This window comes from Neovison vison, chromosome 2 (genome assembly GCF_020171115.1).
Source record: "Neovison vison isolate M4711 chromosome 2, ASM_NN_V1, whole genome shotgun sequence".
In the NCBI taxonomy this organism is placed as follows: Eukaryota; Metazoa; Chordata; class Mammalia; order Carnivora; family Mustelidae; genus Neogale; species Neogale vison.
Window position 1 is genome coordinate 57251703 of NC_058092.1, and position 12646 is coordinate 57264348.

Genomic DNA, 12646 nt, shown 5'->3' on the forward strand with positions numbered 1-12646 from the left:
ACACTGTACTGTCTCATGAGGATATAGCTTACAGGTTAAAAGAACTGTAGAAGTCAGTATTAAAATTGTCAAAGAAGATTTTCCACCCAGAAGCAGTTAGATTCATTAGTTGTACTAGTTTGGTCAACTTCTAGTGGCACCTTGTGAATCTGCATCATAATCGCTCATGGAGATGATTAAAAATAATAACACTAGTATCTATCCCAGAATTACTGAATCATATTCCCAGGGGAGAATGGTGGGGAGATATGTAGCCCAGGTAAAGGTAGCTTTAGAAGCACAATAGGTTATTCTGATGCACAGGGGTTGTGAATCATTATCAAATTATAAAACAGCTTATTCTGCTAGTGAGACAGTTGCACTGGAAAGTGCTAGGGAGGGACCAAGGAAGAAGCTTTCTGAGGTTTCTTCTGTGTCCACAGTCACCTTACATCAGCAATGCCTAATGCGGTCAATGATAGCAATACCACTGCCATTACTATTCCAAATAGTGATAACAAATATGAATATAAACTGATCTCTCTGAACCACACACTGTACTGTTATGCATATTGTCCTGTTTAAATCTTCCAAACAGTCTATGGAGGTAAGTTTCAGATAAGGAAACGAAGGGTCAGCCAGGCTAAGTTTTCGGCCCTGGATCCCACATTGAATATGTGAAGCAGGTTTTCTTCTTATCCTAACTCTAATCTTAACCTCTATCTAGTATTTCTTCTCAGAGATCCCCAATTAATGCTTTTGGGAAGGAAGCAACTGGCAATAAGGAAAGAAGAAAGGAAAGATAGATGCAATAAGAAAAAAGGATGAAAGGAGGGAATAGGGAAGGAGGGAGAAGGAACAGAGGGAGGTGAGGGAATATTCATGCTATGAAAGTAGGAAGATAAGTCAGCTCTGGACTCAGACCTGCCTTTTCTTCAAAAGGTAGGCTGTTTCTTGTCACTTGGCAATGATGTCTTGGATTTCTGTCACCTTTGAGACTGCTGGATTCTAGAACTTGCTGAAACACCACCTGTCCCTCTCTCCCAAAGGAGGAGTACCAATATGGAAGGGTCATGTTCAAATACATTAGGAAATGGTACTTGGGGAATTTTTGGTGTGCTGAGCAAAGAGATTAAAAAGCTCAGTTTTCTGTGAGGAAATTTTTTTTTGGGTGCTCTTATCCTTTTTTCTCTTGCCTTTTCTGAGTTTAGCATGAGAGAATGATAAAATATTACTTCCTACCATATACCTAATGGAAAAAAAGTGATTGAACTGAGGCTATATCATGGTAAGTATGGGGGGGAAGGGAGGAGGATTTGGCTAACTTCCCCAGGTTTTAGGGAGAAAATTTCTGTCTTTGGATTTTTCTTTTGTTATTTGTCCTCACCACTCAAGTGATATTATTTAGAGGGCCAAGATTAGAGTGTGGGCCTGGCATAAAGTGCCAACAATGCCATAGTCTTGCTTTTGATCTGGTCTTCTTAGATCTGCCTAATGTAAGTCAAAGTTGTGCCTATTCTTCTACCTGGTAAAGCACAACAATGCAGGAGTTCTCATGTGGGGTCAGGGACCAGTGTCCCCCAGGATAGTAAAATGTGCCCATGTGCCTGGAGTGTCCATTCTACATATCCTATTTTAGAATCTGAGTTAGAAACATATAACTGGTCAGAAGATTCATAAATTTTGGGTCTTCATCAAATATCTCTTCATGACTAATAGATTCCCCTTTCCACCCCAAGCTTATAGTGAGAAGAATTCTACTTAATCTTGTGAGCACGTAGCACCAATGACTACCAAAATTTTCTGTGGTTCAGCACTTGAGAGATAGCAGCTTTCCAGGCAGAACTTTACCTGCTTAAATCAGGAAAGTTTTCCCAAGGCCCAAGTCTTTTCACCCTGTGGGGGGGGGGGGATGCTGCTAGCACTTAACTTTAGTGAGAAAACAGAGCAAGAAGGTATGATGTATGACAGTACAGCCTTCAGAATCAGACATATCTTGATTTTATTCATGTTAAATTACTTAACATGGACACAGATAAGAGTTACCTAACATTTGCAGAACATGTCTCCTTTATCTATATATTGGGGATAACAATAACTTCATAGGGATTTTTGTTGATAATTCAGTGCAACAATCTATGGCACTTACTAAGTAGCAAAGAGTAGATGCTGTTATTCCTTAGAAATTTTTATGAAGACAGACACCAAACCCAAGAACTGAGTCTGAGGGTTTTGTTTGTTTGTTTGTTTGAAGATTTTATTTGTTTATTTGAAACAGAAACAGAGAGTGAGAGCACAGCAGCGGGGGGGCTGGTAGGGGGACAGAGGGAGAAGGAGAAGCAGATAGACTCCCCACCCAGCAGGGAGCCAGATGTAGGACTTGATCTGATCCCAGGACCCTGAGATCATGACCTAAACTAAAATCAGATGAATAACTGACTCAGCCACCCAAGCTTCTCTGATCTAAACCTTTTGATTCTATGTTGCACTCCCTCCACCAAATCCCATACCTTTGACCTCAAAGAACTCAACATGCTCAACATATTGCATGTTGAGTTCTTCAGGAAGCAGACTCTGAGATGTAGCTTAGTATACAACATGTTGGTATGGGACAATCCTTTTGTCCCATAGGATTTTTCCCTGTGAAAGGGAAGAAGGAAGGAAATAGGAAGGAGCAAAGGGAGGGGTCAAGTTGCAATGCAAGCTGAGCAGCTTCAGCTGACACCACAGGAAGCTCTAGACTGGAGGGTGGTCAGAATTGTCCTGCGATGGGCAAAGACAACCAAGTTTTTATTTCTGCCTCAACAGTCATTGTATGTGGCTGTCCCTGGGATGACTTGACCTTGAGCAAGGTGGCTTTCTACACCAAGGCAATCCTTGAAGCGACTGGCAGCTGGAATATGTCTGCTGGCAGCACTCTCCACAGCTTAGCAACAAGTGCTCTTTGAAGATGGATTTGTGTGGACCATCCTCATGATCACCATATCACATTCCTACCATACTGATGTATAATGATAGCACTAGCTCTTGGCTTCCTACGTGCCAACAATGTTATGCATCTATCCATCTCCCTCCTTCCTTCTCTCTTTCCCTGACATCTCAGCTGAGGGAAAAATTAATTGAGCAAATTACTCCAGATCAACCACCTGGTAAGTAATAGAGTAGTTTCAAAATAAAATAGTCCAACTGCAGTTCTCACACTTTTAAACAGTGCTATGATCTATCTAGCAGTGACCTGAGTCCCTAAAGAGATCTGTTCATCTTGTCAGGTACAGCTGTATGTTTCTAGTAGAGTGGTTATTAAAATTTGGTATCTAGATCAGCAACATCAGCATCTAGAAATTTGTTAGGAATGCAAATCCACTGGCCTCACCTAGATCCAGAATCATAAACTCTGGGGGCATCTGGGTGGCTCAGTCGATTAAGCATCTGATTCTTGGTTTCAGCTCAGGTTGTGAAATAGAGTTCCAGGTCAAGCCCTGTTGGGCTCCTTGCTCAGCCAGGAATTTGATCAATATTCTTTCTCTCTCTCTCTCTCTGCCCCTCTTCCCACTCTCTGTCTCTTTCAAATAAATATAAATAAATCTTAAAAAAAAAAAAAAGAGAGAGAGAGAAATTCTAGGGGTAGGTCCACAACCCCTGTTTTAACAAGTTCTTTAGAGGACTCTTAAGTTTGAGAACCATAAGTACAATCTCCCCAAAAAGGTCTTACCAATCTCTCCTACTAGCTTTTCTGTTTAGTCTTCCTCTCAGGTATTTGAGTGGCTTATCCCTCTGCCATTAAATTTTGGCCCCTTCTGGTCATTGATTTCCAGTTTTGAGTAACCTTGCCTGCTATTTTTCACATTTGAAATGGAGGATTATCCATTGTATAATGTTGCTGTCTTCCTCTTTCAGCCTTAAAGATAGTGCTTGATTGATTTTATTATTTTTGGTTTGATGTTATCCCAAGGCAAGTTTTGGTAACCCAAACCAAGTATGTTATTTGTTGGCAGGCCCAAGTGCCCATTGAAACCCTAATTAAGCCCATTACTTACCACCAGGATGCCCTTGTCCAAGTTCAAATTCATCTTGATATTTCAATGTTACCATGTGTAAAAATGAGAGCAAAACCACTATCTCACAGGATTGTTCTGCATATTTATTTAGATCATTTATTTATATAACTACTTAGGTTCCAACACATAGAATATGTTCCATAAAAGATTTGTCAAAACTTATGTGGATGCCCTTTTCCCTGTCCCCTCTCAGATATCTTTGAAAGACCAGCTGAACTTAATAATCGATAGCCCATAGATAAATGGTATCTTATGTCATCTACAGCATCCTAGTCATCCATTCTTCTTACTCTCCCCAAGAATGGCACTTGTTGAAATATTTTACCTTTTTTTTTTCTTTTTGGTAAAAAATTTCCTGGGACAGTGCCAGAAATATGTAGGTACTCCAGTAGATTGATTTGAGTTTCAATCTATGCATGTGTATACACACACATCCCCAAGCTGTTGTAATAAACCTTTACATAATCATGCTATGAGTCTAAAAACAACCCTATGAGATAAGCAGATGCCTTTATTTTAATGATGGTAAACTATTAATAATGGCTAATTATCTTGCCAGTTATCTCATAGAGTTAAAAGGGAAAAACAGAATTGTAGCTCAGAATCTTGTTACAGTTTTCTTTTCATTATAAAGCCCTCCCTAAAAGAACTATGATTAACAATTAAATTAACAAAATTTTTTTAAACTGGAGAAGTTGTTAGATGTTGCTGATAGATAAAGGTGATATCCAGATAATGACATTCACCATTTCTATTTGGAGCATTATGAAAGTTCTCTCTGTGCATTGCAGTTGAGAATCCTGCAGAGAAAAATTCAGGGTCCAAGAAGGCTATAATGTGGAAGCAGAGAAGTTATTAAAAATACCAAGGGATTATTATTAAACCTAAACTAAGGAAACTATGAATGGAGAGAAGGATGAATATCTCCTAGAAATGAGTGAAGAGTGAGGCCCAATAATATCCTGGGAAGAGCTAATTGTGGAATAGTACCCAAAAAAGAACCCCAAGCTTCCTGGAGGTTGACCTTGAAGATCTAGCCAGACTCCATAGGGGTCTTAATCCTGGCTGAGGTACTGTTCCCTGGAAGTCAGTTCAAATAGGAATGACCGCAGCAGTGGTCATCAATGTTGGCTGGATATTAGAATCATTTGTGGGGATTTTAAAAATGCCAATGCCCAAACCACACCTAGATCAATTAAATCAGAATTCTTGAAGGTGGAACCCAACCACTGGTATTCTTTTAAAGCTCTCTGTAGGATGAAAATGTATAGCTAAAGTCAAGAGCCACTATTTTGGGAGTTAAAATGTTTTCCTCTCTCTTTTCTCTTTTTTTCCTTTGTATAGTTTTCCTTCATTCCTCTCTACCTTCTTTGCATTCTTTTTAAAAAATATATTATATGTGAAGTCATGTGCTATATAAATAGGATGTGATTTCTGTCCCTGTATTATTTTTATGCAGCATTGTAATGAATGAAAATGTAGAGGTTTAAAGCAATATTTATTTATTGGCTAATAGTTATGTAATTCAGAACTGAACTCTGGTACAGCATGAATGGCTTCCCTGCTCAGGATATCATAGGTCTGAAAATGAAAGTGTTGACCACATTGATTTCTTATCTGGAGGCTCTGGGAAAACATCTGCTTTCAAGCTCATTCAGGTTGATGGATGATTTTATTTCCTCGGGCTTGTAGGACTGATGTTTCAACTTCTTTGCTGACTGTCAATCAGGGGCTCTTCTCAGTACTTAGAGGCCCCTCACATTTCTCTCCTTTTGGTGCCCTCCATATTCAGGCCAGCAATGATGCACTGAATCCTTCTCATACTTTGAATCTGTGATTTCATCTTCGGCAGCCATCTCTCAGCTTTCAATGGATTCACATGATTAGGTTAGGACCACTTGGACAATTTCCTTATCTTACAGTCAATTGATTTGGGACCTTAATTACATTTGTGAAATTCCTTTCATAGCAACACCTAGATTAGCATTTGATTGAATAGCTGGGAGAAGGTTTCTGTATACATAGGATAGGAATCTTGGAGGTTATCTTAGAATTCTACTACAGTCCCCAAGGAGTTCACATGGAGGAAAATAGACTTGGAGTCCCATATAAAGCAATAGAAGATGACAACACATACGAGGAATAGAGTGATATTAGTGAATTATTGAAAAAGTATTTGACTCCAGGGGATACCTGCAGACAATCAGAGTTGGCTTCTTATAGAAGGTAATACTTATATTGGACATTTGGACACAATGTCACATTGGACAGTTATTTATTGAGCCCTATTTTGTATGCCAGGCTCTGAACAAGTTTTGAGAGATGAATAGTTAATTTTCACCTCGAAAATGAATTTACCATACTGAAAGGAGACACCAGATGAAAATTCACAGGTCCAACAAGTGACAAAAAAGAGTGGTATGAAATGGTTGAGAGGTCGTTCAGTTCTTCCAGAGCATAAAATGTATGTGGGGAAGTGCCTGGAGATAAAGCCAGAGTGACACAGGGATCTAACTTACGAAAAGTTTTGTGACACAGATTTTACTTTACTCTTTGGTGATAGAGAACCACGGAGGGTTTTCCCCAACTTTGTTGAAGTATATTTAAAGTATAATGCATTGCATGTGTATAAAGTATACAGTTTGATGAATTTAACATATTACTACACCCGTGAACTATCAAACTATCACCACAATCAAGAAAACAAATATTTTTTCTATCACTTCAGTAGTTTTCTCTTGCCCTATTTTTTTTTTTTTTTTTTGAGAGAGAGGGAAAGAGTGGTGGGAAGGAACAGAGGGAGAGAGAATCTCTAACGGGGTTTGATCTCACAACCCTGAGATCGTGACCTGAGCCAAAGATCAAGAGTTGGACACTTAGCCAATTGAACCATCCAGGAACCTCTCAGCAAAATGATTTTGAGGTTCATCTATTTTTTTAAACTGGGGAAGTTGTTAGATGCAAGTATTTGTTGCAAGTATCAGTAGTTCATTCCTTTTTGTTGCTCAGTACTCTTCTATTGCAGCATATGAATATATCACCATTGTTTTTTTTCTTCTTGATATTTGTGTTATTTCCTGGTTTGGGCTACTTAATAAATTATTTAAATTTATTTTATAAGTTATTTAATAAAACTTGTATGGACATTTATGTATTAGTCTGTGTAGACATGTTTTTATTTCTATTAAGTAAATATGTAGAAATAGAATGTGTGTCATAACTTTTATCTTTTCCTTTAACTTTTTAACTTTTTTAAATTGAAGTATAGTTGACACACAATGTTTTATTAGTTTCAGGTGTACAACATAGTGATTCAACAAGTTTATACCTTATGCTATGCTTAGCACAAGTATAGTTACCTTCTGTTAGCAGACAACACTATTATAATACCGTTGACTATATTTCCTCTGCTCTAACTTACTCATTCCATAATCAGACACCTGTATCTCCTATTCTCTTTCCTTATTCTTCCCAGCCCCCTCCCTGTAGCACCATCAATTTGTTCTCTGTAGTTATGAGACTGTCTCTGTTTGTCTTTTGTTTGTTGTTTGTTTGTTTTGTTTTTTAGATTCCACGGAGAAGTTAAATTGTATACTATATGTCTTTCTCTGCCTGACTTATTTCACTTAGCATAATACCTCTAGGCCATCCATGTTGTTACAAATGATAAGATCATATTCTTTTTTATGGCCAAGTAATAGTCCAGTGTGTGTGTGTGCGTGCGCACATGCCACATCTTTATCCAGTTATCTATTGGTGGACACTTAGTTTGCTTTCATGTCTTGGCTATTATAGATAATGCTGCAATAAACATAAGTGTGCATATATCTTTTTGAATTTGTGTTTTCCCGTTTTTGGGAGGTGGTAAATAGCCAGCAGTAGAATTATTGGATCATATATGCTATACAACTTCATTAACACTTGGTATGTTCAGTCATTTAAATTTCATCAAATATAATGGATATGCAGTGGTATCTCATTTGATTGCATCAATCTAATGGATATGTAGTGCTATCTCATTGTGTTTTTAATTTATATTTCCCTGATAACTGGTAATGTTGATTGGCTCTTCATATACTTATTGACCATTTGTATATTTTCTTTTATGAAGTGTCTGTTTAAATCTCTTGCTCATTTATAATAATTTATAATAATAATAATAATTTTAATAATAATAATTAATAATATATTATTAAATTATTATTAAATTTAACTCACTGCTTTTATGTTATGGTTGTTCTTTATGTATTCTAAACGTAAGTTCCTTTTTGATATATGTGCTGTTAATATTTCAGTAGTCTGTGGCTTACAGTTTCATTTACTTTATGATGTTTTATTTTTTTATTTCTTATTTTTTAAGATTTGTGATGTTTTAAAGTGTTAGCAAATATCATTTATTTCTTTTTGTGTTTGTGCTGTTTGTGTGATAACTAACAAACCATTGTCTATTCCAATGTCACAAAGACTTTCTACTGTGTTTTCTTCTAAAGGTTGTATTATTTTAGGTTTTACTTTTAGGACTGTGATCTGTTTTGAGTTACTTTTCTTGTGTATGGTGTAAGAGAAGGGTCCTTTTTTTTTTTTTTTATATGGATGTATAGCTTATCCAGGATGATTTCTAGAAAAGACTTTTCATGTCTCATTCCATTGCTTTAGTAACTGTTGAAAATTAATTAACCATATAAATGTGGACCACAGAGGAGTTTTAAGAAGGAGAAAGATTATGTTCCATATATTTAAAAACATTCATTTTTTTGTTAATTAATTCAATAAATATTTCTGAAAAATTAACAATATGTCAAAATATGCCATGGGGAGAGTATTACATTCACCTCCATCTTCAAAACTAGAACTAGAACAGAGTCTGGCCCATAATAGGCCACTGGAAGTATTCGTTTAACAAAAAAGAAAGACAAAATAAGATACAGATACCTTTAGGGTTCTAAGAGTTGAGAGTAAAAGAAGGAGATTTGGTGGGAGTGGGTGAAATTATAGGCAAAGAGATGATTGAAAGCAAATGTGGCCCGTTAAGTAAAGAAAAGGTGAGAAGGCATAGAGTTAGGATAGTGATAGTGAAAGGTGACGAGTTCAAGAAATACAGAGAATGGTGATTGGCTAACCAGCAAGAAGTTTAAGTTGTTTTCCACATTTGCAGCTTAGAAGATAAAAAAGATGTAGCATATTTAGTGGGGATGGAAGCAGAGATTCATACATTTGTCTGAATGCCTTGGGCAGGAAAGGAAGTACAACCTGATTGCTGCCTTCAAAGAGTTTATAACCCAGCAAAGAACAGAAACCAGTGCAGAGAAAGTATGATACATGTGCAAAGAAAGGCATCAGAACAGATAATGGGAAAGAAAGCAAAGAGGAGACTTTGTGGAACTAGTAGTATTTAAGGGGTGCCTGGGTGGCTCAGTCAGTTGAGTGTCCAACTCTCGGTCATGATCTCAGGGTTTTGGGATCAAGGGTTGTGTTGGCCTGTGCACTCAGTGCATTGTCTGCTTGTCCCTGTCCCTCACCTTTTACTCCTGCATTAAGTAAAACCTTAAAAAAAAAAAAAAGAAGTGGTATTTAAATAAGACCTCAGAAGAAGATGAAGATTTTCATTGTTTGAAATGACTGGAGAATATTCAAGGCAGAGGGAGCAGTGAGTTAAAACATGTGCCTGTCCATGGCATGTTTAGAGGTCAGTGAGATCTGTGTTATGGATAAAGCAGGGAAATGTGGGATTCATGGAATTTGAGGCTGGAAAGAAAGCTTAGGGCCAAATGGCATGTGATATTTTCAGGTACTTGATTATAAAATATCTATTGTTTATTAAATCCTACATTAGACTTATCTGACCAGAGAAACGAGATTTGGTCTCTGCCTTTAAGAAACGCATTCTTATTTATTTGTTTATTATATTATTTGTATTAAGATATAATGTATTATTTGCTTCAGGGATACACATCTGTGAATATCAGGCTTACACATTTCACAGAACTCACCATAGCACATACCCTCCCCAGTGTCCATAACCAAACCACCCTATCCTTACCTCCCAACTCCCCAGCAACCCTCAGTTTGTTTTGTAAGATTGAGAGTCTCTTATGGGGGCACCTGGGCGGCTCAGTGGGTTGGGCCTCTGCCTTCGGCTCAGGTCATGATCCCAGGGTCCTGGGATTAAGCCTTGCATCAGGCTCTCTGCTCAGTGGGGAGCCTCCTTCCTCCTCTTTCTCTCTGCCTGCTGCTCTGTCTACTTGTGATCTCTGTCTGTCAAATAAATAAATAAAATCTTAAAAAAAAGTCTCTTATGGTTTTTCTCCCTCCCAATACCATCTTGTTTCATTTTTTCCTTCCCTACCCACTCAACCCAACCCCAGCCTCTCAAATTCCTCATATCAGAGATATCATATGATAATTGTCTTTCTCTAATTGACTTAGTTAGCTCAGCACAATACCCTCTAGTTCCATCCACATCATTTCAAATGGCAAGATTTCATTTCTTTTGATGGCTGCATAGTATCCCATTGCATATATATATATATACACACACCACATCTTCTTTATCCATTTAACTGTTGATGGATATCTAGGTTCTTTCCATAGTTTGGCTATTGTGGACATTGCTACTATAAACATTCAGATGTGCGTGCCCCTTCATATCACTACATTTTTATCTAATAATTGTAGTGTGATTGCTGGGTTGTAGGGGAGTTCTATTTTCAACTTTTTGAGGAACCTCTATGCTGTTTTCCAGAGTGGTTCCACCAGCTTGCATTCCCACCAATACTTTCTCTGCATCCGAACCAGCATCTGTTATTTCCTGACTTGTGAATTTTAGCCATTCTGACTGGTGTGAGGTGGTATCTCATTGTGGTTTTGATTTGTATTTCCCTGATGCCGAGTGATGTGGAGCACTTTTTCATGTGTCTGTTGGCCATCTGGATGTTGTCTTTGAAGAAATGTATGTTCATGTCCTCTGCCCATTTCTTGATTGGATAATTTGTTCTTTGGGTGTTGAGTTTGATAACTTCTTTATAGATTTTGGATACTAGCTCTTTATCTGATATGTCACTTGCAAATATCTTCTCCCATTCTGTCAGTTGTCTTTTGGTTTTGTTGACTGTTTCGTTTTTTGTGCAAAAGCTTTTGATCTTGATGAAGTCCCAATAGTTCATTTTTGCCCTTGCTTCCCTTGTCTTTGGCAGAGTTTCTACAAAGAAGTTCCTGTGGCTGAGGTCGGAGAGGTGCCTGCCTGTGTTCTCCTCAATGATTTTGATGGATTCTTGTTTCATAATGAGGTCTTTCATCCATGTGGAGTCTATTTTCATGCGTGGTGTAAGGAAATGGTCCAGTTTCATTCTTCTGCATGTGGCTATCAAATTTTCCCAGCACCATTTGTTGAAGAAGCTATCTTTTTTTTTTTTTTTTTTTTTTATTTGAGAGAGAGAGACAGTGAGAGAGAATGAGCGAGGAGAAGGTCAGAGAGCGAAGCAGACTCCCCATGGAGCTGGGAGCCTGATGTGGGTCTCGATCCCGGGACTCCAGGATCACGCCCTGAGCCGAAGGCAGTCGTCCAACCAACTGCGCCACCCAGGCGTCCCGAAGCTATCTTTTTCAATTGAACATTCTTTCTTGCTTTGTCAAAGATGAGTTGACCATAGAATTGAGGGTGTATTTCTGGGCTTTCTATTCTGTTCTATTGGTCTATGTGTCTATTTTTGTGCCAATACCAACTGTCTTGATGATGACAGCTTTGTAATAGGGCTTGAAGTCTGGAATTGTGACGCCACCAACCTCGGCTTTCTTTTGCAACATTCCTATGGCTATTCGGGGTCTTTTCTGGTTCCCTATAAATTTTGGGATTATTTGTTCCATTTCTTTGAAAAAAAATGAAGGTATTTTGATGGGGATTGCATTAAATGTGTAGATTGCTTTAGGTCGCATAGACATTTTCACAATATTTGTTCTTCCATTCCATGAGCATGGAATGTTTTTCTATTTCTTTGCATCTTCCTCAATTTCTTTCATGAGCGTTTTATAATTTTTCTGAGTACAGATTCTTTACCTGTTTGCCTTGGTTTATTCCTATCTTATGGTTTTGGGAGCAATTGTACATGGGATTGACTCCTTAATTTCTCTTTCTCCTGTCTTGCTGTTGGTGTATAGAAACACAACTGATTTCTGTGCATTGATTTTATATCCTAACACTTACTGAATTCCTGTATGAGTTCTAGCAGTTTTGGAGTGGAGTCTTTTGGGTTTTCCACATAAAGTATCATATCATTTGCAAAGACTGAGTTTGACTTCTTCTTTGCTGATTCGGATGCCTTTTATTTCATTTTGTTGTCTGATTGCTGAGGCTAGGACTTCTAGTACTGTGTTGAATAGCAGTGGTGATAGTGGACATCCCTGCTGTGTTCCTGACCTTAGGGGGAAATCTCCCAGTTTTCCTCCACTGAGAATGATATCCACTGTGGGTTTTTCACAGATGGCTTTGATGATATGGAGGTGTGTACCCTCTATCCTTACACTTTGAAGAGTTTTGTTCAAGAAAAGATGCTGTACTTTGTCAAATGCTTTTTCAGCATCTGTTGAGACTATCATATGGTTCTAGTTCTTTC